At 41.8% G+C, this 26,087-nt stretch overlaps 1 long non-coding RNA gene across 1 annotated transcript; it reads left to right on the top strand.

Annotated features, from left to right (window-relative positions):
• The first annotated feature begins 2,766 nt into the window (after nucleotides 1-2,766).
• Nucleotides 2,767-9,836, top strand: LOC139532238 (uncharacterized). The gene is made up of 2 exons (XR_011666527.1): nucleotides 2,767-5,111; nucleotides 5,891-9,836. It is a non-coding gene; the product is annotated as an uncharacterized lncRNA (long non-coding RNA).
• Nucleotides 9,837-26,087: the final 16,251 nt, after the last annotated feature.

The following is a 26,087-nucleotide window of genomic DNA, read 5'->3' as shown; positions in this document are numbered from 1 at the left end:
TCCCGACTGAGTGATGAACATGCTTTGTTTTGTCACTGTCAGTCTCCAAGAATATGACGCGGCGTCCTCGATAACCCCAGTATCCATAACCTTCCCTTCCTCTCTCTGAGGCCTTACATGCCATTCGGAAGGAAAATGAGGAGGTGTAAAGGTTATAATTTGCTACATCGAGCGTGCTCTTTGGTAGACAGGATACTTTTGGACAGCTATATATCTTTAATTAATAAGGAAGCGACTTCAAATTATAGTGTGTCCCACCACGGCTATGTGACAGTCACAAAATGTATTCTTCCACGAAAGGAGAGGATAGAAGAAAACCAGAAGAGTATTTAAGGTTAGATCTTTTTCTTAAGAGAGACTTGGATGTTTATGGTGTAGTTTATCCACTCCATTGTTGGATCGATGTGAAAGTACATAAGCTACGGTCTGATGTCTATACAATATAATTCATCATCTGAAATAAGATGTTATATTATGCTCATAATGTGAAACATTTAAATTTTATTCATTTAGCATACGGTCTTATCCAGAGCAATTAGGATTAAGTGCTTTGCTCAAGGGTACATGGACAGATTTGTCACCTAGTCAACTCAGGGGGTTGAACCAGCAATCTTTCATGTTACTGGCCCAACGCTCTTAACCACTAGGCTACCTGCCACCTCTATAAAAGGCATAAATACCTGGGTTAAGAAAATAATAGTAAAATCGGTCACTTTGATCCATTCAATTCTGTCCAGTTATAGTGAATGTACTGTTTCATAAGTAGACTATTAAAGTCATGCTTTTAAACTGTGGAATTGTACATTATGTACATTATCATTGTGTAATATAGCTGTACAAAACAAAAAAACAACAAATATTTCTGTAGAAAACGTTTTAAAGTTTCAATTTATATATAGAAATAATAGCCCCTGATTTACCATGCTGTATTTATAAATATATAATATAATACATATGTAATGTATATAGACATTGTTCAATTTATATCTCACAAAATGTTATGAGAGATTTAGAAACTTGTTGAAAGGCATTATGAGTTACAAAAATAGATCACAGAGAAATGCAGCACTTATAATTGGCTAAGAATGCCATCAACATAACCACATGCCTAACCATGACCAATCAGAAATGGCATTATTAACAAGTTCACCAGTACGCAGATTGAATATATGTTAAAACAGCTTTTCTTCGACCGTTCCACTTGAGTGAAGACAGACACGAAAAGACACAAACAACTTCTCTTGAGTTGATGAGTTCATGTTGCCTCTCATCCTTCGACAGCGGCTGCATTACTCCAGAGGTGACACATTTATATTCCTTACAGGAAAAAACTCCACACATTGAAGGCTGGTGGTAAAACGTTAACTCCATCCATAATGACATCTGTGGTGCACATTTCACATTGTCCAGACTCATCTTGACGTTCTCTTTAAATGAAGGTCCAGTATTATGTACACAGACAGATAAAGAGTAGGATCTGGGATTATCAAAGAGGCATATTGTACGGGTGGTCACCAGCACCTTCATCTTACATGCCTTGGACATATGGAATCACTTCATGGGATGGTGAAGTGAAGAGTGGAGAGATGGAGGGATGGTGGAGGAGAGGCTAGGGGGATAGTGGCGTGGGCGGGCAGCTTGGCTGGCCATGTTTTCACCCCAGCCTCCTCACTTCAAAAGCAGGGGCTGTTGGGTAGATTTCTCCCTCGCTCCGTCCTTCATCGCCCCGGCCTCGGAGGTGCCGAGAGGTGATGCGGGAGGCGATTAGTCATATACAATTTACATACGCTTGTCATGGGCTCTCGCTACAGACTAGTGATGTCATCGCTAAATTGGCCCTCTGTGACCAAACCGTATGGGGGAGTTATTCTGTACTTATTGGCGCAGCAAACTAGCTCCTCACATGACGTACGTATAGACGCAGTAAACTAGCTCCTCACATGATGTACGTATAGACGCAGCAAACTAACTCCTCACATGATGTACGTATAGACGCAGTAAACTAGCTCCTCACATGATGTACGTATAGACGCAGCAAACTAACTCCTCACATGATGTACGTATAGACGCAGCAAACTAGCTCCTCACATGATGTACGTATAGACGCAGTAAACTAGCTCCTCACATGATGTACGTATAGACGCAGCAAACTAGCTCCTCACATGATGTACATTAGAAAAAAGAATGCCTAAGTCCTGACATGAAATGAAAGGGAACAATATCTACTTTGTGTTGTAGATTACATTTGGAAAAATATGTAAGAATATGCAAAAAATATGCTAACTCTATCTTGCACTTTTCAAAAGGATGCAGTATTAATACCTATGCTCCCCCCCAAATTTAAAAAAATAAATAAAATCCATCAATGCTAATTCAAACTAGCATGTGTCAATAACTCTAGACAAATGTCCATGTCTTTTGAAGAAAAACAATAGAACGTGTTGTTCGTATGATAACTAATACATATATGTATGTTATTGGCAGCAGTTGCTTCTTTGTCTAAATGAGAAGAAAAGACAGAGATAAATGGATACTGTACATTGGTATACAGTATATTGTATACTGTGTATTGGTCATAGAGATTGATAGAAAAGGGACGATGAAAGAAGAGGTGTATTTGTGTAGGAGGATGTGTGTGATCTGTGACCTGTGTGTTTATGTAAGTGTGTGTGTATGTATGCATATGTGTGTACCTGTATGTTTATGTGTGTGTATGCTTCTGTGTGTGTGTGTGTGTGTGTGTGTGTGTGTGTGTGTGTGTGTGTGTGTGTGTGTGTGTGTGTGTGTGTGTGTGTGTATATATATACATATGTGTGTACCTGTATTTTCATGTGTGTGACAACATTTATCCATTCATATGTGTTAGTGTGTATCTGCATGTGTATCTCCTATATCCTTCTATGTGCTTTCCATGGCTGCTGGGCCACGCTGGAAGCCGCATGATAATCTGTTATGGCACCCATCCATTCTGCTGGTCCGTGATTTACTGCCATGTGTCATCCACAGCCTCTCACCCAGGGAAGTTAAATGACCCGAAAATAACATTAATATGTACTAGAGATAGATTGAGTGCTGGACTGAAGGGGTGGTCTCTGGCATTGGCTTTCACCAGTAGAAACATTACCTCAAATACGACCCGCAACACTGATAAGGGTCAAGAACCGGCATTCAGTTTTACAGTCGAATGCAGTGGAAGAGTCAAGTGTTCTGCTGGTATGGCTAAGAGTCTGTTACAGACGGTGTAGGCTGGCTGCTAAACTCTCATTGGTGCAGGTCCTCTTGTGTTGATCTGATTGGTCACAGAGAGTTGAAGGAAAAGTCTCGCAACCAATTGAATTTGTTCCTCCGAAGAATAGTCGTTCATGAATGTGTACAGTTTACTGAATTAGCGTGAGTATTAATCTTCAAATCTGGACCCTTATCCAGTTGCGTTTGGCAGATGCTGACATGCTAGAAAAACAATCGTTTGCTTGAATCAACAACGATCCCAGCAAACATCACTTTAAATTCCTACAATGTGAAATGTACAATTTGAAATGATGTATACTTTTACTTTTGATACTTCAGTATATTTAAAACCAAATACTTTCAGACTTTTACTCAAGTAGTATTTCACTGGATGACTTTAACTTTCTATTAAGGTATCTTTACTTTTACTCAAGTATGACAATTGGGTACTTTTTATACCACTGATAATAATCCTAGAATTAGCCTTTCGGAGCCCACAAGGCAACACATACTACGCACGTCATAGACAGCAGTTCTAACATACTAACCAATTCAACTGTGCAAACACAGTTTCATACTAGATGCACTGGCCAAAAGTTCAAGTTACCACTGTGAGACATCTCTGGAATTGAGTAGCATGTAGACCATGAATAACTGTTTTAACACACATCCAGCGCGATGTGTGGTCTGTGGAATGCCATCTAAAGCCTGTGTGTTTGCGTGTGTGGACCCACACACATGGTGTGTCTGTGTGTGCATGTCCACTGTGCATTGCAAGACAGCTGTGAGGACGGACTCTCATACTCAAAGCCTAACGCTACGCAAATGGTAAGCAAGCATAACAGTAGGCAAGTATAACACACTGCAGAAACAGTTCTGTTTGAATGTGTGTGCAGTGATGGTTATCCAACTATCCATATTTATCTGTGCCAGTCATAACAGGTTGCTGTGAGCGTGGACACCTGGGCACTCGGCCTTAAAAGCACAAGCGGTGCAATTACAAGCATGGACCATGAAAGAAGTGGCATCTGAAAGTTGAATGAACTTACCATGGGTTATTGAGTGGTGCAGTCACACTCGGTAAGGTGTGAAACTATCTACCGGGTGTGTTGGTGAAGACATTTATGAGAAGGAGTTTGAGACTTTTTATTATGGTCACTAGAAGGATATAGCGAATACTTGTATAGTCGGTTTCACCCTCTGCTTGCAAATAGGAGGAACTGGCATGGGATACTTAGAACCTTAAAGTTGCTCTGGAAAAGAGTGTTTCAAAAATCTATCTGAATTGTGTATATATTCTTGCTTTGCTGCCTTCTTACTCAAATAAAAAAGTGGCCCTGATTTCTACCTGATCCTATGTGTACTACATGGTTGATTTGAAAAGAGTAAACTAGTATGTAATTTCGACAGTAGAAATCTTACTCTAAACTACCATGTTCCTGGTCATATAGTCAACAACAAATCAAATATATATATATATATATATCAAACAAATATCAGTACACAGTTGTTTTGGTATTATTCCCTTTGCATCTGTACAGATGTAGGTTCTTAATTGGATCACTCTTTTGTTGATGAGAATTTTCCTTCCAAGCAAGGAATGTAGACTTGTAGTGTATTAGGCTTTTATGAAATATTTCAAAAGTTTGTAATTTCCACTTAAAAATATCAGACATGATTTACCCCTACAAAAATGTCCATGAATTATAATCCACATAATAAATCACATTTCCTGTTGCTGCAGGATTATTTTCCTGCTATAACAAATTGACTGAGATTAAATGCTACGTCTGTACATTTAACACAATCCTCCACATTTTATACAGAGCAGATGGGCCATAAGCAAAACAAACGCCAGAAGAGGACAAGAGGAAAGACGGAGGGTAAAATCATATATTTCCTTCAAATGGGGGTGAGATGAACCACAGATGTTTGTGGATGAGATGAGCTGACTCACACAGCTGGTGAGAGAACATTCTTGTCAATGAGTGGACAACCTCCTCGAGTCTCATGCCAGTACCACGAATCATTGAATCGGTGCTCTCAGACATGAAATTAAATCACATATTAGAAATAAAAGGGGTTGTCGTAGGTTGAATCCAGAAACACTTGGGAAACATCCTGGCTTCCCAATTCCCCTACCGGCCTTGACGAACTTCAGAGCACCGTGACATTGCTCCATCAATCTGTGTTTAAGACTAGCACAGCCGGCCATGCTAGGGCTCTCTCTCTCTCTTTTTCTGTCTCTCTGTCTCCCTCTCTCTATGGCTCCTCTTATCTGACACCTGCAGTTAAATGAACACCAGAGCAGAACTGACCATGACTGCCTAATAAGAGGCAGAACAAACACAGCCATTGAGAGAATTCATCCCAATTCAAAGGGCCATCAGAGTGGAAAAGAGGCTCAAATGCCCTCAATTCAGAACTGCAGCAACAACAAAAAAACACATTAAAAATAAGAACAGTATGTATTAGAACAAAATACATTCTGGTAAAGCTCCATATAAGTAACACATGGGAGGCCAGATCTTTTGAATTTCCTTAGTTTTTACTTAAAGTGCAACCATGTAAAAAAAAAATAAAAAAAACATACATGCAGAAATATGAATATGTGACTGTTTACCCATTGCTGTACCCTTGATCTGAACATAGTCTTTTTTAGGCCATACCTTGGGGTGTGGCTGCAGCCCCCAGACCAGACCAGACCACAGCCCAGTCTTCTGGGACAAGCGACCCAGGTCTTTGTTCTGCCCGACCCAACCGCCAGTCACCAGCTAGGGGGATGAAGATGTGATGGGCTACCCTCCTGTCCCCCAGCCCTCCAGCCCCTCATCCCTCCAGCCAATTCAACCCTCAGCACCCAGAGCTATTCCAGTGGAGCCTCAGATGCTATAGGGGATGGAACAGGGAGTCCGGACAGGCTGAGTTAGCTTAAAGACATATAGTCAGCTGGGAAATGTTCCACTATAGGAAAAAGATGGGCTGTGCGTGTGCATGACCGACAGAGGGGAATCACATGCAAAACAAACGGTGAGCCGCATACTAGGATTGCGTGTGCTTTCTTGCATACATTGACATACAAAGCCCACAGACGATGAAACATGTACTGTATGTACAATACTATCTACAACATTCATTACTTTATTCAATCTTACTGTAGTACTGCTGTGACAAATTCTGTGAACAATTCTGTCAAGATGATATTTTTCCGACATGTTGTTGACATGCACATTTGCGTTTAAGTGCTTGTGTATTGTGAAACGTTGGAATTTTAGGATGTTACAAATTTAATCAATGTGCTTTGGATACTTTGTGTTTTTCCCTGGAAGTGTATTGGGGATCATAAAAATGCCATGCTTCATAAATAGCAGCTCATCACGATATTAACACTCAAAACATATCTGTGTCTGGTAGGGCTATTTTGAACAATACATGAAGGGAAAAGGGAGAGACAGCCAGCACGTTAGGATGTCTTCTTTCATCCCCCCCCCACTAAAGCAGCAGTGCACAAGAAACAGGAAGTACCATAGTTTGGTTGCAGCAACACCTGCAAGCCAGGGATCAGGCCCCACAGGGCACAGACGTCAGTTCAACATCTAGTTTTGATTTCAATTTGGTTGAGTTGTCAATTGACATAAATTTAAAATCCAATTTGTTTTTTCCCACATTGTTTCAACGTCATCACATTGGTTTTTGGGGTTGAAATGACGTGGAAACAACGTTGATTCAACCAGTTTTTCCCCTGCGAAAATAAAAAAGGGTATAAAGATAGGGATGTGTCCTGGAAAACTATAAACAAATGCGATTGAGTGAACATTTGGTATTGTAGAGCAACTACTCTGCACGCGCTAGTGAATAGTGAAAGAGTAGTCCATGGAACACGGCTGAAAGCTACATGCCTTCAGATGGACACCTGTTCACAGTACCTTCAAATGGACACCGGTTCACAGTACCTTCAAATGGACACCGGTTCACAGTACCTTCAGATGGATACCTGTTCACAGTACCTTCAAATGGACACCGGTTCACAGTACCTTCAAATGGACACCGGTTCACAGTACCTTCAGATGGATACCTGTTCACAGTACCTTCAAATGGACACCTGTTCACAGTATCTTCAGATGGACACCTGTTCACAGTACCTTCAAATGGACACCTGTTCACAGTATCTTCAGATGGACACTTGTTCACAGTACCTTCAGATGCTATCACAAAGCAGTACATAAGATACTCAGATCACAAACTGACAGTTATTTTGCATAGATCAGCCTGCTGTGCTAGTTCAACATATTCTCGGGCTCCAACTGTATTGGGAGAGATGGAAAAGATGAAGCAAAAACACTATTTCAAGATGGCGACAATTTATTTACAAGCAGTGTTTCCAAGGAATTGGTCAGAAAGCAAATCACTTTGGGCTGTAAGAGGTTTTTCCAGTCCGTCTTCAAGGCTTTCATTGGACGAAAACTGACGAGAGCTTGACAGGGCCTATCAGCTGTAGATGATCATTGGCATGTGAAGGCTAGATAAGTCAAGTTTAGCAGAGAGTCAGCCAAGTGTCTTAAGACTTTGCGAAGAACGGATTGTATCCAGCTCTGTGTGAGTTAGTTTAAACTTCTGAATCTGAATGTCTGTCCTCAGCTATCAACAAAAACACACCATTGACCAAGACATTAGCTCCTTTTGTACCAAACTATGAATGTATGATAATGGAGGGCATTCTGGGTTATATTTGCAGTGTGAAAGGGGGCAATCTGACCTAGGAATGTTTTTGGGAGCAAGATTACATGTTTTGTCATTTTGTTTGTCTCTGCTGTCCCTATGGTTACACTGTAAGGGTCAGCTCAGCTACCATGTCATGGGTTCAATCAGTAAGTTAGCCACGAGACACATATTTCAGTTTCCTTCATAGCATCCTTAGACTTCTAGTAGTGTAAAAGCCTTCTGAGTCATGGTCCTAAAGTGATGCATTATGCAGAGTGACAGTGTGTGGAGATTACAGGAGTTTTTTGTAATTACCTGTCAACTTGTTTTGTAAAGCATGCACATCCTGTGTGAGCGCCGAGGAGACAGACCCAAAAATTATCGCTCGAGGGGGCCAAACAAATCAGTGTCGCACAAAGAAAAAAGCCATGCACACACAAATGTGTAACTTTAGGCTCTTGCTTTTGTTGTTCGAGTTAAAACAGCCTCCATCATCAACAAATGGAAATTAGACAATTATTTAAGTGAGTGGCTAGGAGAAATTATTAAATTAAAGGTCCAATGCACCCGTTTTTTTAACTCAATATCAAATCCTTTATGGGTAACAATTAAGTACCCTACTGTGATTGTTTTAAATTAAAATGATAAAAAAGAAACAAAAATTGCTTCTTAGCAAAGAACATTTTCTCATGCAATAATTTTGCTAGGACTCTCTGGGGGTGGTCTGTGTGGGGAGGAGAAAACAGAAAATTAGCTGCTACTGGCAGAGAGGTTTGGAACTCTCTTTCTTATTGGTCTATTAACTAATTTACCGCCTGGTGATGTCACCAGGCAGGCCAAAACTCCATCTCACCAAAACAAGCTGACGTTTCAGGCGTTCTTTTCAAACAGCTCTTACACTAAAATGGCATTATCACCGTTTGTATAATTTCACAGTATTATTCCAACTTCATAGTGTGGAAATATATATAAAATACATAAAATCACATTTTTGACTGCACTGGACCTTTAAACCTGTGGTCCCTATAACCCTTTTAATCAATTGTCCAAATTATAGTGCTCTTATGCAAACTCCCATATCTGCTATGTGGTAGAGAAAGCTAACTAATTGTTTTTCCATTACCTACTGATACACATTTATCCAACAGGTCGATGCTGTTCTCATTCTATCCCACCAGCTTAATGTAATTAACTACAAATGTGCACCACCGGAGTTTGGAGAGTCCCGTGGTGAGGTTGTTTTAAAAGCCAGGGTTCCCTGAGGAGAACTAAAGGAGCTCCCTGAAGCTGTTTATTTATCCACACACACACACACACACACACACACACACACACACACACACACACACACACACACACACACACACACACACACACACACACACACACACACACACATGCGCGCACACACACACGCACTCACACTCACACACACACACACACACACACACACACACACACACACACACACACACACACACACACACACACACACACACACACACACACACACACACACACACACACACACACACACACACACACACACACACACACACACACACACACACACACACACACACACACACACACAGAGTCCTCTGCTGCTTACAAAGTACTTCTAAATGGGGTTTTATTGGGTAATGGGGTAATACGTTTATGGGCTAAGTAGCCTCCCTGTGGTCTTAAAAACAATTAGCTCCAACCCTAATTAGGAAGATTTTTTTAATACAACTGTTTTAACAATGTGATTATATAATTGTATGATTTTCAATTATAGTTTTAATGAACTTGTTGAACATTGTTGTTATTTTATTGTATTGTAATTTTGACGTTTTCTGTTCAAAGAACATTTAAAAGCCAATGAAAAAATATGAAAATCATTTATTAAAACAATTCCAAATCTGTCTTAATCTTTCTTCTTTTCACACATTAATTATAGAAAAGCATTTGACTGTTATCCAAAAGATAAAAACAGATACAGAACCAAAACAACATAAACAAACTGTTATCCTACAGATACAAACTGTTATCCTACAGATACAAACTGTTATCCTACAGATACAAACTGTTATCCTACAGATACAAACTGTTATCCAACAGATACAAACTGTTATCCAACAGATACAAACTGTTATCCAACAGATACAAACTGTTATCCTACAGATACAAACTGTTATCCAATAGATACAAACTGTTATCCTACAGATACAAACTGTTATCCTACAGATACAAACTGTTATCCAATAGATACAAACTGTTATCCTACAGATACAAACTGCTATCCTACAGATACAAACTGTTATCCTACAGACACAAACTGTAATCCTACAGATACAAACTGTTATCCTACAGATACAAACTGTTATCCAATAGATACAAACTGTTATCCTACAGATACAAACTGTTATCCTACAGATACAAACTGTTATCCAACAGATACAAACAGATATCCTTTGCCTTTGGAACTATGGCAAACGTATCACTTGAAGTAATTACATGAATGGAATTCAGTTTATATTAATGTAAGTGACATGTCTTCGTAAATGTTATTGGAACAATATTTTGGAATCTGTGTATTTGTGGTCGGTGAGAATGTGTCAGTGTGTGTGTGTGTGTGTGTGTGTGTGCATGCACACTCATCGGTGGAGGTTAGGGATGCAAGAAAACTCCATTATCCTCTAAAAGCAGGGCCAGCCAACCTTAAACAGAGACATGCTTTATGCCTGGGCAGCTCGACAAAGTGACAGATCCTAAAATGGAGCAGCAAACAGAATCATCCTCATCCTCTGAGATGCAAGGAACACTGCAGACTTGATCGTGAATATTTGTTAAAGTAATCTCTGCAGAATAAAAAAATTAAACACATACACACACACACACACACACACACACACACACACACACACACACACACACACACACACACACACACACACACACACACACACACACACACACACACACACACACACACACACACACACACACACACACACACACACACACACACACACACACACACACACACACACACACACACACACACAAATGGAATGGTGATTCCCCAGCTGTAGTGGTGGTGTCTGGAAGCACAGATGTTCCCGTGCCTCTAACAGACATGGAGGCATTGCTTGATCTCCCAGCCAGATGTGAACACATCCCCTCCACTTCAGGACAGGAAGTTTACCCAGTCAACAAGACTGCCCATACAATAACACAGCCTTGGTATATGGGCATATGATTTAAAACTGTCTTTTCTATGGACAATGGTAAAGTGATTTGCCTTTTGAGGAACTGGATTTGAAATGAAACAACTGAAATGCAGATTGGATTAATATTCATTAAATAATGAATAGTGTTTAAAAAAACAGAGCAATATAATCCCTGATAGTAAGAATAGTGTCAGGATTTAATCAATATCAAACTGTACATAGCGTCTGTCTGTCTCATTGGTTTATAATCTACCTCGTACAGACTATAATTGATTGAAATAATTAAATAAATTGAGTTTTCAATCAAATCAAAGTGTTTTAATACAATAACGGTACATTGATTTCAGAGAGATAAGACAAAATCTGATTGGAAAACGTTTGTGGATTTCCTTCCTTGCAAATGATAGCTTTATGGAGAAGCCCATTCACAATCTTCATTACAATAAGATGTAATTCCATTGAATGATTTAATTATTATTTCAATTGCATAAGAACTTCTATTGGCTCTAGTCTGATATTGGTTGGTTTGTTGTGGTTGTGATCAACCTGTATGTTAAAGATCACAATGTACTTAGTGTGTCTGTGTGTCCAAAAATATCCACAATACATCCTAGTTGCTTGTGTTTAACTAGTTGTGGTAGTACATGTTCACACTGCGTCTGTTTGGTATGTGCCTAAATCTGTCTTCCTGTCTGTAGAAAATGTGCAACTGTGAGTGCACTTGTGTGCTCCTGCCTCTACGGCCTAGTACGTGTGTGGCTCCGATTATGTGGGCGCTTCGGCCCCTCGGCCCCAGCTATGTGCGTCTGCGTGTGTGCCTATGCATGTGCCCCTATGCATGTGTGTCTGTGTGTGTTCATCGATAGCATGGGGGATACATCTGCGTTAACTTAACCCATTGGGAGAGGCTCCCAGCAGGTAGCTAGCTGTATGTCAGCTTGGGTCGGCACAAATCATTTGGACAGGCAGAAGCGTGAAATCTTTCCAGGCCAGGACAGATGACTTCTCTTGAACCCTCGCTGCCCTACCCTGGCCCTGTGCACTCTGCACACAGATCCATGGCCAGACCACGGCCAATTCTTAATCCTGGCAGGCATACCAAATTGCAACCTGTTCCCTATATAGTGCACTACTTTTGTCACTAAATAGGGAATAGGGTGCCATTTGAGATGCAGCCCTGCACTTGCTTTGACACAGCAGAATGGCAGCAATGCGGTTCAGAGGTTTCAGGTGCAGCATGAGCACCACTTTGCCCCTGTGCCCCGAGACAGGAAACCGTATCCCGCAAACCTGCTGCACCCCACGCGAACAACAACCTCGATAGCAGCCCATGTCCAATCAGTTCAGTCTCAAACAAACAGACTCCCCTCATCCGGCGAGGACCAAACCATCTCCTGATTATCACCCTCTGCTCCTCCCCTTGGACTAATCCACCCTATATGTGTGTGTGTGTGTGTGTGTGGGGGGGGGGGGGGGGTATTGGTATAATGGAGAGAGACAGAGAGAGAAAGAGAAAGAAACAGAGAGAGGGAGGGAGAGAGATGGGGAGTGCAGGGAGAGAGAGAGCTCACAGACAGAGAGACGAAACATGGAACATATGTATGTTAAGAAAAAGGAACATACAGTATATCGCTTCTGCTTTATCTACTCTACCTGAGTATGAGCAATACAAACGGTCACCAATATGTACATGTATTGACAAATGTTAGTGTTTATACATTTTAGAAAAGTAAAAATGTTTCCCATATTGTAGAAACAAATTTGTCCGCTATACATTTGTTTGAATAAAAACACTGGAAGTCAAAGGTAGACAAACGTCTTTCATTTCAGCGTGTGTCCTGTTTCTTAAGAGCCCTGTGTCTCACATATCAGCTGATTGAAATAGTGTTATCTTTTTGTAGTGAGGTGGATGACAGAAACCCTAATGGAAGGCAGGTGTGCTCATGTGTTTGCATTAAGTCCTCAAGTGGGAAAGTGGGTGCAAAGTCAAACCACATGGAGGGGCCAAGCTAGCAGGGAGGTGTGTCTGGGCAGCCATGTTGAATCTCCATGAACAAATGCTACTGCTCCACAGTAGGTCCTGTCGCTTCATAGGAAATACATAGCCCTGCTAGTTGCTAGTAGTCGTAGCTCTTAGCTGACAAGCGAGACTATGGTAAGTATTAATACAGTCAAAATGTTTCTTGTGGAGATTTATTTTCTGGACAATTTCACCAGGATTGTGTATGCAGAAACACACTATTGTGACAAGTACAAACCCTTTAATCTAAAATGATAAAATTGTGTAAGCAGTTCTTAAAAAGCTGGAATCCGCAACGGTGAAACTGCCCCGGCCGTTTGTGATTTTACAACAAAGACGTCACTTCAAACAATGGACATTGTTTTATTCCCTCGGACATCAAATCACATCATTGCACGTGTGATAGAACAGCAGAGTATGTAGAAGTTGTTTTTTTACCCACAATTCTGGATCCTCCTTTGCTCCATATCAGAAACAAAAACAGTAAAACATATGCCTAGGCTTCATCTGATGCAGATCTCAGCTTTAAACGATAGCTACAATGTGCATAGTAAACTGATACATTGTAATGTTTAGTAATCCTCTAATACGTCTAATTCTTGGATAATGAGTACTTGGCAATTATTCTGACCTGATGTTAGGTGCCATGTCACAGCAATGTAGTTTACCACAGTAAAATAGTGTCAAATTCCCCCATTACTCATCTGACCATTGAGATTGGCAACCACTGAAGGATTTCACGTGTCTTGCCAGTGGCAGTGCATCATCTTCGGCAAATGGGCTTGAACGTTTCACAGACACAGAAACGGTTCAGAATAGGAATCGGACACGCAGGATTGTAGGCTCGTTAACAAATCTACGTCTCTAATAGCGTAACGGGCAGAACAGTCATGGCTGTCGGCCTGGGCCATATAACATCCGAGCTGGAACACGGCATTGATGATGTCAGGGTGAGCGTACAGTACACACACACATACACTCAAATTCACACGGAAGCACACTCACACACATGCATACTCGGGCATGCATGCACACACAAACACACACAAGCACACAGTAGGCTTATGTCATGAATAGTGCCAAGTCTCCACAAAAACAGAAAACAGAGCATTTGGGGGGGGGGGGGGGGGGCATTCACAATGAAAATGATTGACTAAGCGAGGTGTTCCTCATCCCTTTTCAATGCAAACATACATGATCAACTCTTCCGAGAGGAGAGAAAGCTGAGAGAAGCTGTGAGGCTGTGAGGCCTACATGTGCCGCAGAAGCCTGGGGAACGGGTGAGTCTACTCTCCATGCTCCAGGATAATCACAGGCCTGGCTTATCTGAGCGGACACAGGGAACTGTGAGTGACACTGCCACACTGTATTCATCACAGCCTATTTCCAAATGGGAAAAATACATGCTAATGAGCTGGCGAGAGATGTTTATGAGGAATCCCTTAACAAGCCAACAGATCACTAACAGATGACTGCTGGCTCTTAGCCATGTGATAGCATCAAGCTAGCCCACCTTTTCCATACCATAAACTGTAGAGCAGAGCTACAATTGAAGTCGGAAGTTTACATACACCTTAGCCAAATACATTTAAACTCAGTTTTTCACAATTCCTGACATTTAATCCCAGTAAAAATCTCCTGTCTTAGGTCAGTTAGGATCACCACTTTATTTTTAGAATGTGAAATGTCAGAATAATAGTAGAGAGAATGATTTATTTCAGCTTTTATTTCTTTCATCACATTCCCAGTGGGTCAGAAGTTTACATACACTCAATTATTATTTGGTAGCATTGCCTTTAAATTGTTTAACTTGGGTCAAACTTTTTGGGTAGCCTTCCACAAGCCTTCCCACAATAAATTGGGTGAATTTTGGCCCATTCCTCCTGACAGAGCTGGTGTAACCGAGTCAGGTTTGTAGGCCTCCTTGCACCCACATGCTTTTTCAGTTCTGCCCACACATTTTCTATAGGATTCAAGTCAGGGATTTGTGATGGCCACTCCAATACCTTGACTTTATTATCCTTAAGCCATTTTGCCACAACTTTGGAAGTATGCTTGGGGTCATTGTCCATTTGTAAGACCCGTTTGCGACCAAGCTTTAACTTCCTGACTGATGTCTTGAGATGTTGCTTCAATATATCCACATAATTTTCCTTCCTCGGGATGCCATCTATTTTGTAAAGTGCACCAGTCCCTCCTGCAGCAAAGCACCCCCACAACATGATGCTGCCACCTCCGTGCTTCACGGTTGGGATGGTGTTCCTCGGCTTGCAAGCCTCCCCCTTTTTCCTCCAAACATAACGATGGTCATTATGGCCAAAAAGTTTTATTTTTGTTTCATCAGGCCAGAGGACATTTCTCCAAAAAGTACGATCTTTGTCCCCATGTGCAGTTGCAAACCGTAGTCTGGCTTTTTTATGGCGGTTTTGGAGCAGTGGCTTCTTCCTTGCTGAGCGGCCTTTCAGGTTATGTCGACATACAGTTGAAGTCAGAAGTTTACATACACTTAGCTTGGAGTCATTAAAACTCTTTTTTCAACCACTCCACAAATTTCTTGTTAACAAACTATAGTTTTGGCAAGTCGGTTAGGACATCTACTTTGTGCAGGACACAAGTCATTTTTCCAACAATTGTTTACAGAGAGATTATTTCACTTATAATTCACTGTATCATAATTCCACTGGGTCAGAAGTTAATATACACTAAGTTGACTGTGCCATTAAACAGCTTAGAAAATTCCAGGAAATGATGTCATGGCTTTAGAAGCGGTTGAAAAAAGAGTTTTAATGACTCCCACCTAAATGTATGTAAACTTTCGACTTCAACTTTAAATATAGGCTAGGTTTTCATGCCATGGTCAGTCTAGCTCTTTCTACTAGGTTTAGATAGCTGTGCTTAACCCATGTTAGCCTGGGTAGAAAATTCTTAGCCTCTATTCAATACATATCGTGGAAGTTCATGCTTTACAACGTGATAAAGATTTTATGGCAATGTTCCCGCGTTAGCGTAGACTTCATTTACGGTAAACGCTGCATATGTCGGCTCAATCGGAAATTACTCATACATTTCTATCGCTGTAACAGTACGTTTTAACCTGCACTTGTATTCCTCCTTGCCATGCTAGCTTCGCCCTCGTGTGAGTGCCAGCAAGCTAGCAAGCAAGGTAAGTACCGCTAAGTATCCAGTAGGGGATGGAAGCTATAGTGAGCTTCGATTGGTCAAAATTCAGCTTTCCCCCGACTTTGGTGCCGGCTTGTTCACGTCCCTCGCCCATGCTGGCATCCCCCGCCCACTTCGCTTCTTTTCCATTGGAAATGAATGGCTTTCCGTAGTTTCATTGCCCACATCGTCTTCAGTTAAGAGGCACTGTAACACTTCAGCGATACAGATTGAATAGAATGTATTTAATGAGCTGCTTTAGTATAGGACCAATTTTGACAATATACTGTACAAATATGGCAATAGTGGAAAAGCATCTATTATTCACAATAGTAGTAGCATGTATGTCCAGATCTTTCAAAACATTATCATTTGTGGAATATTTCAATCAAATCCCATCTAAATATAGTTTAGATCACAGCTGTTTGGCAGAAGCAGGATTGGTTCATAGCTATTGTCTTTATGTTTTCCAACTACATTTCCATAGTCAACAAGTAGGATGACTCTATGTTAGTAAAATATCAAAGTGACAGAGAGATGGAGACGGCAGTGTGACAGTCAGTGGCTTCAGCCTGCCAGGCTGCGTTCTGGGGTTGTGTACACAAAACATGTAATGATAGAGAAGTCCTTTTTTTTTTTGCATCTGGGCTCCTTATGCTTATGTAAGGAGTGACTTCAGAGATAGAAGATGATGCATGAAAGGAAATTACCGCCAATCCTCCCTCTCTCTCCGAATCCAGAAGTCTGCTTCAAATTACTTTAAGAGCAATATCAATTTAATCAAGATGCCGCTCCCTTTCTTCGAGTCTTCTCGACTTCTCCGGGTTCACGACTTTCTCGGCAAACAAGGCCAAGTCGGGAGGAGGAGAGGAGCAGAAATCATTAAAGTCCCTGGCTGATGGATCGAACATGGCACTTATGCTAATGCCCATCGCTTTAGCAGCCTCGCGTGACATTCTTGCCTTGCCAGGGCTGCTCGTGGTGGAATGTGTAGTTGTGGCATAGAAGTGGGTCGCAATGTCCCAAAGATGTTTCTCCCAAAGAGCTCCATATCCATATCAATCTTTCCTTCCCAACAGAACGTATGTAAGAATACAGCCTCGAGACTACATAGACCTGAATTACCATGCTAATTATAGTAATATAGCTAAGAGCTATATAGACTCTTGAAAAGTTCAGGCAATAGAAATTCAGCCCATACAATGACTCAATGCCATTCATAAACAGTACACCCAATGCCCATGTATTGTGGTAGGTTGTTGTAGCTTTTAAAAAAGCATAGACAAAATAGTAAACAACATATTCTCTGTTTATAGATGATATACACTCAAACCCCCCCAATACATTCCCATCGATCACACAACATTGTAGGCTGGCAAAACAATAACCACAACTACCGGTTTTGCAAGTTTGGGTTAGTTGGGTCTGCTACAGCATGAAATTAGATGTTTCTCTTAATCAACACATCTATTCAAATGGATATGCCTGAAGAGGGCCAATTTCAACTCGGCTTATGAAGAGCAGTGTTTGTTCAGCTTTAAACATCGGAGTCACTGTCAGCAAAGCAAGGAAGCGTGGCTGCAAGGGAGCTATTGGCATAGGACAATACAATTCAATAGTGGTTGGGTAAACACCGTGGGAAATTACCATGTCAAATTTCTACAAAATGTTAAGCTCTATCTGTTAATGTCAGTTATGCCCTGTCACCCTGACTGACCAACAGACTTGACTCTTTCCCATCAAAGCAATTACTTCCTTATTATTACCATACACCAAATACTGTACCTGATTGCCAATTTAATGCTTTTGAATTCCAATGTTCTTAGATTCCCTATAACTACGAAACATTTATCTTGTACTTGTTCTCCCTTATCATGCACACACGCACACACACAGAGAAAGACGAAAGGCACAGAATGAAGGACTGTCCACATGTCTTATGTTCAACCAAGATTGGCAGATAAAATTGCATGCAGATGCATCGGAGTTCCTTTCACTTCATTTGATGGCTCTCGAGGGGTCAAGGATTTCTTCAATCAAAAAGTCTGAACTATGACACGGAGAATGTCTTTATTCTCCTCCATGAAAACAATTATTTGAAGCCAGCAGCCTGCTCCCATCTGCATGCGGACTGTCAAACATCTTGGTGCAACTTTTACTGGCATAAGAAAATAATACGTGGTGTTGAATTTGTGTCAGCGCGACTCAGGAAAATAAGATATCACGTCTTGCTGTCTGCCTGATGTCAGCTTCTCAGATTCAAACCCAAATACCTCATCCCAAGCAGGCAGTAATGGAGGCTGCCAAAATCTGGGGTTCAGCCAAAGTTCATATGTCTACAACCACTAAACAGCTCTCTCTTTCTTATGGACGGATTCAGGCGGTGCTGAAGGACGTCTCTTTGTATGTTATTACGTTGGCCAAACCAAACTCAAGGAGACAACCTTCACAGCACCCTCAGTAGTATGGGAAGACGGTTTGTTTGGTGTCTTGATCCAGTGTTGTCAACTTGAGTAGAATTATGTAGTACATTCAAGATGGACGCCATATGGGCCCAGCCCAACCTCTGAAATGGCTATATTGTGGTTTCTGTGTTCATAAGCCTTTGGACAACATAAGGTAAAAACCAATAGCTACAAATAGCTGAAGGTAGTGTCATGTTACATACTCTGTCCATGATTATATACTGTAACCTTTAACACAATGGCTTGCCTTCTTGACATGTCACCATAGAGTAAGCCTAACACTATTGTAAAACATTAACCGTAGCATCTTCTTAGTGGACTACTGTACTAGCCATTAGCATTGCTAACAGACTCTTAAGGCCTATTCAGAGCCGACTGTATGATGGCTGAATGGTATATAGGTATACCAGCATGTTCTGCCTGTTTCAAGCCACAACTAAGAGAGCACTTAACTCAAAACCATATTGCACAACCCTTGAAACATGCTTTCAATTTTCCTAAATCAAACACATGTCAATTAAAACAACAATGTCCACATTGATACTATTAGAGGGGAATGAAGAGAAGGCCTCTTTAATACAATATCTTCCACAAGTTATTTTCAGAGGGATCATTTTGTTTCACTTCTCTGCTGTACATTACCAAGATAGATCTGCCATGTTTTGTGTCGGATCAAATAGCTGGGTTCTGACATTGCGTTGGTAACACACTAAATAGTCTACAGTACATTGCTCGTTTGTGCAGTCTTTACAGACTCAATTCCACTTCCTGGCTGTTTGTTATGACCAAGATTTTTGTTGGAAATGACTACAATGATCACTCCGATAACAAGAAAGTAAACAGTTTGAATACAAGCAAGCGTTTTCCAGAGCAATAACTATAGATAAGTTCAAGGGTAAAATATATATTTTTTAATAAATCACTATTAAAAAATATATAGATAGCTTTTTCAGGTGAATTACATAACCTGAAAGATATACCTACAAATTTTAACCTTGCACAATGTAAACCAATGGCCTGTGGTGTATCCCAGACTGATATAGCATTAGAGTCGTGCCATGATTATGGACTAACACTTCATCTCTTGGTATGAGGCATATCAGATGACACTTTTCCCCAGTCAAGTCCAATGAAATCATCTCTCATCACTAGTAAACAAGTACACCGTCTGGCAATGTCCTGCTTTCAGCATGTGCCCTAAACTATTTAGCAGCATGGGTCTGGACTGCGGTCATCCCTCTTCTCTCTCACTTCTCTCTCTCTCTCGCTCTCTCTGTCTAGTTTATGTCTTTCTCTCTCTCTCCATATCTCTCCTTCTCTCTCTCTCTGTCTAGTTTATGTCTCTCTCACTCTGTCTAGTTTGTCTCTCTCTCTCTCTCTCTCCCTCTCTCTCTCTCTTTGAGTTCAATTGTCTTCTTCACTCATGCTCTCAGAGTCATCATCAAACATGAACCTCTGCGCTTAGATTACAAGTTGACTAACATTACGGCACAGGATCACAGATGAATGTATATATCTGAAGCTAAACTATCCCATATCCACGTCTGTGCTTGATGCATTAACTGTCCAGCTCAATGGAGAGGCGGCTGATGACTGAGCGCTGTCTTACGGCAGTTTTTTCACTCCCTTCACACACTTTACAATGGCTCTGTTCTTCAGTCACCCCGTAATTTAAGAGAGGAGAATGTCATTTACATAGGCTTCTATCTCTGAATCTCCCCTGGCCTGGCAATGAGGAAGATCTGGCATCTATAAAGATATTGAATACGATTACAGCCAAATCAGTCTCGTGGCTTTTCCTGGGAAAACTTATGAAGTCCTAAAAGTCTCCCAGTTATGAGTGGGCTCAGCGGGTCAGGAACCCGAGTGCCCAGAAGAAACAAGGAGTGAAACATAATCCAAGCATCAGCGATCCTCTGAATAGTAAATGTACTGACTAGAAGGAATGATAACATGACAGCTCACGGAGGCTTCTTAAACCCTACAAATGTACATGACCCGGGCTTTGTAAAGAAGTCATATTTCTCTGATATATATATCTCTAATTCGTCTGCCGCACATTTTTTAATTGAAAAAATGTGCGGTACACTGTTGCACATGTGGTTTTAGAAGAATCTATACGGCGCTGTGCTCCGCCACATGGCTCTTTCTTTTATGCAATATAAGATGGAAGAAGGGAATGATTGAATCACTTCTCCATTTTGTGTAATGAAGAACTGTTGGTTTACGTGAAATCAATTTCGAGAATAGTGGGGATCCAATTGGCTGTGCGTGCAATCAATCACAAACTGACAGCAGATTTTCATTAGGCAACGGTACTCCTAGGGTCGGTGTAGAAAAGTCTGAAAAGTTTGCAAACACAGAACAAGAGTGGGGATGAACGGCATATATTTAGTCTAGCACCCAAGGCCCTTTGGTGATTTCACATCAAAGCCTCGTACCCCGAACAGGGAGCCAAAAGCAACAATTAGATATCGCCTTGATCACTATGCGGTTCATGTTTATTGAGTTTAGGAGTCAGCTGTAGGTCAAAATCAATCCAACATGGTGGGATCCGATGGGAAAAGGTGAGGATTTATTGAATCAGGGTTGAAGAGAGCTCAGTACTGCTCAGTGCTGGCCACCTCTAAAGCAAAACGTAGGTTTACGGTGGACAAGCTGTAAATGTAGATTTTGCTCTGGGGATTTATAAGTGTGGCATGGAGTCAATGGAAATGCAACAACTTGTAAGAGCTAAGAGGTGTCAGAAGAACAGGCTAGCCACCCTGCTAAAGCAGCACCAATTGGCCCAGTGCGCTGATAAATTACAAGTTGAGAGGCTAACAATGCTTTCACCGAATCAGTTTATTCGCTTGCTGATTAATTTGGCTACAGAAGTTGAATCAGTTAGCTATTTGTAACATTTAGCTACTACTGTAGCTAGCTTACTAGCTACTAGCTAGCTAACTGAATCCATACATTTGAATCATTAATTCATCTGGGTAATATTCACATTACACACTATGTATTGTGTTTCTACGGACTAAGACAAAAGAAACACACACAAAAAACAAGAAAGACAGAGTATCGTCAACCCCTCGTATTTTCTGAGGGATGGTATTTGGCACTACATCTTCCTTGAATGAAAGATGGAGTGACTTCGTTCTGTCTCTGAACTGCAGCCAGAGTACCTCCTCTCTCCTCCTATCTTATCCTCTAGTCTGCAAGCACCCTGTGACGTTCATTAGAGGAGCCCATAGGGGGTGTCCTGCTTTGGGACGGCCCATAACTCTCTGGTCCTGTGAACCCTGCAGTGGTTCCAAACTACATTGCTCCTCACCCCACCGCAGCTGGAACCAATCAACACAACTGGTAGGATTCAGTTGGAGGGCTCAACACCAAGAAGGCTCATATTTAGCCATCCCCACAGGATGAGGCCAAGCTCTTACCTGGCAGGCTCTCTGATAAGATAAATCGGGTATATACCGTAGGTTCACAGACAATGGCCTGATGTGATTTGTGTATTTAGTTATGTACTGTGTTAAAGGGGATGCTTGGCTGACGTGGAGAAAGATGGCAATAGCGGAGTCAGGATCTCGATGAAAATGGGGCACACATTCCTCCTCGGTGTCACCCCCCTGCACAATGATATATCTCCACCGTGGAAAAGCCTCTCATCCAGCCACGCGTTCCCGGTTCTCCACTCCCTTCCGCAAAGCACCGTTTCACTCACAAAATGATTAATTAGCTAAAGTGGGGCAGACATCAGTCTTCCCACAATTCCCTGTGCGCACGGTGTTACTGGGGGGAGGGGGGAGTAGCGGCAGGGGCGGTGCGAGGATGCTTATGAGGAAGCCAGGCACGACTAGAGTCTCCCCCACTATTGGAGGGGTACCACTGCATTGCATGACGACGTCCCTGCACAACACGTCACAGTCATCAGAGGAAACACCTATCTGTGCCATTAGATTACTGTAATTAGACTGCAACCCCCATCTGAATCAACCTCCTCAGTCTGTTTGTTTCCCAACATATCTCTGAGCCCTCAGCATCCTGCCTGTATTGATGGCGCTTACTGGGGCTTTTTGTTAGCGCAAGAAAACAAACTGGAACTCACAACACACGAGTGTGATTGAGACTCAAGGTTTCGAAGGTTATACTGCTAGCCTGCGTTCAGATACGATGCTTCGCTATCTGATTCAATCATGGGAAAGACATGATATCAACCGATCAAACAGGACATGGATGTCTAGGTCTGGTCAGCCGTCTCTATCCTCCCTGGCTTTTTCTAAAAGAAATAAGGTAACACAGCAAAAATCCCCCCAGCTTACTTTTTAGGGATCCTTAGAGGATGATACTATTTTCACCTGTACTTTTGTCCGTAGATAAGATCTGGTCTATTCGTGCATGTCGGGGCTAGATTGGGACAGCCTGCTTGAGGGATGGGAAGTAAGGGGATAGGGGAATGGGGGATCAGGGGTGGGTGTCCAAAGCTTATCCCTCACTCTTATCAGGACAGCTTCTGCTGTCAGGGCAGAGGAACAGCCTTCCTGGTGCCACGCTAATGATGGTCTTCCACCCCCTCTGCCACAAGGTCAGGTTCCCCCCTGCTTCATCATCCTCCAGCAGATCAGGACAGCTTACAGTCAGGGGCTCCTAGACATGACAGGAGTCTGGATCGGTATCTGCTGTGTTAGCTGAAGGTGTCCTCAGTTTAAATGGTCTGCTTTGGATCCTGGATCCAGATACCGTAGGTGGCAATTACCAATGGAAAGAAGTTTCTCTTTTGTTAACTGTTTAATTACACAGGAGACTATACTCAAGCCCTATCTAGTAGCTGTTGCTTGTAATTGGCTGCCATTAAAGAAAGGTTTTCTACTATTAGTCTTAACAGCAGTGGGGCTGTTTCCTGGTCCAGTGCAGGCGGTGGCGGCTGCTTGTGAAGGCGGTGTGTGTCATGAGTCAGTGACGGGGGAGATAGTGTAGAGGATACAGATGCTATCTGCGTGCGTCACTGCTTTTTGCTGCTTTCTATGGGGTCCCATTATCTCCTGGGGCAACAGAGGCGACATGGATGTGACATGTTGGTAATCAGGGTATAAGTGATGTGGATTCCAACATGTATTTTTTTAGATGTAATTATAAGGAAATATGCAACCGGAAACATTGACAAACTACAGGCATAGCGCAAAGATCAAGTGGAGAGGATGAAATATAGAGGCAACGTCATATCAGCCGATTTCAACTACATGAACATGAACCTCGGAGTCAAGACCTCCAGGGAACATTACTTCACACAACTAGGAACAGTCTTGGGCAAAAGTGAGTGTTTACGCAACATGAGCTGTTTTAGCTCACTCTTTCCAAACTGTGCTGCTGTTGTGATATTTCCGATGCACTTTGGCTGCCACACCTGACAAGAGTCTTCTAGAGAAAACTTGTGGACATGCCAGAAAGTATGGAAATATGGAGAGGACTTTACTTGGTTTCCTACCAGTTTCTCACCCGCTACCAACAACCTCAGGATAATATGTCCTCCCTGGCATGACTCTATGGAGATCACAGACATCAAAGCTAGCTAAGCACCATGGGTATCCGCCTCTTATTTCCTATCCAAACAAATATGGGTCAAAATTATAGCCTTCATACACACTCGGTCAGACCCCCATAGTGAGATCTCTGTATGAACCGACGGTGCCTTTTCTCGTCTGTGGCCAGCTAGCTAATGTTATTACAATCCTTGAGGCGAGGGAATACTTATACGTCTCGGTATACAGTAGGTGGGGTTACTCAGTCAAAGCTTGGATTCCTGGAATCAAAAGTTGAAAAGGATGGCAGCAAAAAAAGGTTGGTTATTCGAAAACACTCCTCGATATGGCCATGAAACGGATTTGTTGTTATTTTTTATTATGAGATTTGATGCGAATGGAGGTCTGGTGTGGTAGAGTAATTGGGTTGACAATTTTAGCTTGTATTTAGTCATCCCAGGCATGGATGGAATGTTTTTTTTCTTCTTAGCCTTGTTTTAGGTAAGGACAATTGTATGGACTAATCAAAGTAGTACTTTTAACCCAACAATAGAACGAGTTGACCCAAAGTACCTGTATGTCAAGCGCTAGTATGGGCAGGGAAACAGTTCTTCTGCCTTTGTTCAAGAACGTCCATTTTCCTCTGTGAGTTCTAAACAGCTAGTATAAGTCATGTTGGCCCACACGTTTCCCTCTTTTTTAATTGTAACTTTTTCCATACTAACGAAGCAGAGGACCCTATTTCAATTTTACCACAAGCCTTGTCTTTCCGCTGTCTCTCAAGTGCGTGGAGCAATAGAGAGTAATGGTGACATCTGTTAGACCTTATAAACTTCATGGATGGCCAAAAATAAAGTTATTGAGCTGGGTCCCCTGTGTTAAAGGGAATCAGCTGGCAGACAAATGTGAGATTCCTTCTCTATTAGACTCGTTGGGAAATCCACTTGCTGGTGAAGACAGTTTCAGAAACCAATTGCTCTATACCACTTTGAATTCAAAAGCAGCTAGGTTTTTGACTTAATGGCAGATGCAACACTATGCACATACAGTACCATATCATAACCCCCATCCCAGCTCTAAATCTCCCTCTTAGGAATGTACCCTTTTCAAATCTGTTCATCTTTATCTCTCCCGCGATGGGTTGATGCATACCCGCCCTTCAGAAAGCCGAGAGAAATCCCTCTAGTCCCGCATTACAGTGGCTTGCCACGTTTGCAAAATCAGAATTATAAATAAAATGTAATGATGCTATTATCTTCTTCTTACTTTTCCTGAGCAGCTTCTCCTCACCTTTCTATTTGAATAATGAATTATAATCACATTAGCTCTCCAGGCCCCTGCTCTGGAAAAGTAAAAAGGCTATTATCCAGTTGTCAGCTCCCGGGAGCCGTGTGGGAGATGGAGCGATGATGCTGACACACACACACACACACACACACACACACACACACACACACACACACACACACACACACACACACACACGCACACACGCACACACGCACACACGCACACACGCACACACGCACACACGCACACACATGCAGAATAGCTCTGTCTGCAGCACTTTCAGGCTCAGCAGAAACAGAAAATTACCAGGCAATTCAAGACCGCAAGTCAGCACGGGCATGTAACGACCCCAATTTATATCTGCAATATAACTAATATTGTTTTATTATTACGGTACATGATTGAGTCCTTGGTGGTGATAGTGTCCGTAGTTTTACAATACTATCCTTAAAACAGCTTATTCCGACCAACATCTGAGCTTGTGTGTGTTTGTGTGCATTCG

This window comes from Salvelinus alpinus, chromosome 10, assembly GCF_045679555.1.
Source record: "Salvelinus alpinus chromosome 10, SLU_Salpinus.1, whole genome shotgun sequence".
In the NCBI taxonomy this organism is placed as follows: domain Eukaryota; kingdom Metazoa; phylum Chordata; class Actinopteri; order Salmoniformes; family Salmonidae; genus Salvelinus; species Salvelinus alpinus.
The sequence above is the reverse complement of the archived record's forward strand: the minus strand, read 5'-3'. Positions and strand labels throughout refer to the sequence as shown.